Here is a 2,559-nt window from a genome sequence, read left to right as displayed (position 1 = left end):
TCCTTTCAGGCGTAGATCACATCAAAGGCTGGACAGATAAGAACCTGGAGATTTGGACAGACTCTGAAGATTCGGTCCGGTAGCTTATAATAGAGATTTTGAAATGATCCTAGAGATTTTCACTTACTTATAGGATATACACTCTTCCCTTCAAATTTTTGAATCTGTAAATATTGTTAAAAAGGACAGATATTTTATCTCTGTAGCGCATGACCTAGCCCTCTCTGCCCGACATAACCAGCAGCGAATGATTGTAACAGACAATGTTTCATTCTTTTTGTTTAATTAGATCACTTATTACTCAGCAAAAAAAAATTTTTTTGAAGAATACCAATTACGTGGAATCTCTCAAATGGTCAATCTGCTGTATGCATTGCTCTCAAGTGGGTATTTGTCTACAGACAGTGAACTTACTGACAATAGAATTACAATACAAATCCAACTGCAAAACACCATGTTACATCTTATCCAGCCTGACCACAGCTACAGACTTGAGCCGCAATCTACCCACGCTACTGAAATTATTAATAATTTAGTTCAAAGATGAAGGACATCAACAGAAGAATGTGATTGTGCCACCTCTTCATCTGTGGTTTGAATTATCCAGGCCTGTGGACTCAATCTGTCTCATATTGTTAACAATACCTTCTACTCTTACTGATATGTACTCAGCATGTTCCTCTAGATATTTCAAAATCATATGTAGCTGTTCTTGAATAGCTGTAGTTCGTTGTCTCTCATGCTCCAGCTCACAAGATAGATCTCGGATTTTTTTATCCTTCTCATCCTACAAATGACCGAGGAATATTTCCATTAGAATGGAATAACTCAATTATGACAAATTTCCAACAAATGCATATCCAAAATTGTAGAGAAAAAATAGTTTTGGAAGAGAAGCTTTAAGATAGCTGCCACAGAATTATGTACATTATATGTTTAGATAGAATGTTCTTTGTTCAATGTTCTATAAGTACTGCACGTTATATAATTTGAAGAATCCCAGAGAACTCGAGGCACTTTTCACAAGCTTATGACTTGGTATCTATGAAGAAAATGTTACCATGTTATCAAATTGTAGTATGACCCTTTGTGTGAATTGTGATTGTACACCAAGGCCCAACCAGATCATGAACTGAACAATGGGGGTATTTTCATCACATGACTAACCATTTCTTAACTGGTTTTGGACTTCACAGCTCATCCGAGGATGGGGACTCCATACAAATTATTATTACTCCTGTTTACAGTAGAATATAAGCTACTAGTAACTCATACTCTCAACTACACGTTCTATCAGCTGCAATACTTATTCCTACTTTATGGTCACTATTAAGAGTTGCTAAAGTTGTTTGCTAACATAATAACCATCAGTAAACAAGGTGGTGAGGGCATTGCTTCTCGCTTCTCACTTATTTTCAGCGTAAGTCCCTGGCTTCTCACTTTTCACCTCGCTTTTCAATCTATTAACAATGCTCAAAAGCTTGAATATGTCCCTTTATGTAAATTTTGTACAGCAGAGAATGGTAGAAGCAAAAAAAGAAAAATAAATCATAATGTCTTACATGTTTCTACTTGTACTTCCTCAATCAACCATGAGCACAACTCCAATGGCAAATCTGAACTCCATCAATCACCTCACAGGTCACAGATCAAGGAGATATCCAATATCCAATTCCTCGATATCTGATAGTAGGTCCCTTCCAGGAAGCCCTGAAGACAATGACCCGATTTCATCTTCCAATTTGCTCTAGCTCCAGTTTCTGATGACTAGAGAGATTACTCCAGGAACTGAAAGGGATGCCAATCCTCCCCTTCAAACTCAAAAACATCCGATGAAAACACATTTCCTTATCCAACTAAAAAAACAGATTCCTATTTATTATTTAGAATAAACATTTGATACGAACATGTTATGATTTAAGAAGCCACATGGGGCATTTCCAATCATCGGAGTACAGCATTAAATAATATGGCTAGTACATATGTAAAGCCATGATGATTAAGATTAGGTTCCCATAACACATGCCAAAAGAGATAGAGATGAAGCACCAAAAACCCTGACAAAACAATTGGGTAAATAATATGGAAATGAGGATTTTAGGATCATTCCAGCATCAGGTTTTGATGAATGTTAGCGCATGAATAGGGTTTCTTATTGTTCTAGTGAATGCTAATAGATTCTGTCATGATACATCAGAAAATAGAAACGAGAAAAGCAGTCCAGTAGGCAAGGGTCTTGTTATGGGGTTTAGATTGAGCTGTTTAGGGTTCATTTGATAGTGGTTCTATAGAGAGATTATAGGGGGTTGGGTGGGGGGTGGGGGGGGGGGGGAATGGTTGTGGGGTTAGGGTAGACAGAAAGAAGGATAGAGAAGAAGAAAGAAGAAAAGTTTTGCTAAAGATCAGATTGTATTAAAATAAGATAGAAAAAATGTACAAAAGCGCCTCAACTTGGACAACCCTAGATGAGGAACAGAAAAAATAAAAAAAGATCCAGCTCCCCCACCTTCGGCAATGCCATCAACAGAGGAGCTGAATCCCAACAAACCTCAACAAAAA

General features: G+C 37.3%; 1 long non-coding RNA gene across 1 annotated transcript; it reads right to left on the bottom strand.

Moving 5' to 3' along the window:
* Window positions 1–353: 353 nt before the first annotated feature.
* Window positions 354–2,293, bottom strand: LOC122664921. Its single transcript, XR_006333398.1, has 2 exons — window positions 1,563–2,293; window positions 354–787 (listed from the first exon to the last, which is right to left on the bottom strand). It is a non-coding gene; the product is annotated as an uncharacterized LOC122664921 (long non-coding RNA).
* Window positions 2,294–2,559: the final 266 nt, after the last annotated feature.

This window comes from Telopea speciosissima, chromosome 6 (genome assembly GCF_018873765.1).
Source record: "Telopea speciosissima isolate NSW1024214 ecotype Mountain lineage chromosome 6, Tspe_v1, whole genome shotgun sequence".
Lineage (NCBI taxonomy): Eukaryota > Viridiplantae > Streptophyta > Magnoliopsida > Proteales > Proteaceae > Telopea > Telopea speciosissima.
The sequence above is the reverse complement of the archived record's forward strand: the minus strand, read 5'-3'. Positions and strand labels throughout refer to the sequence as shown.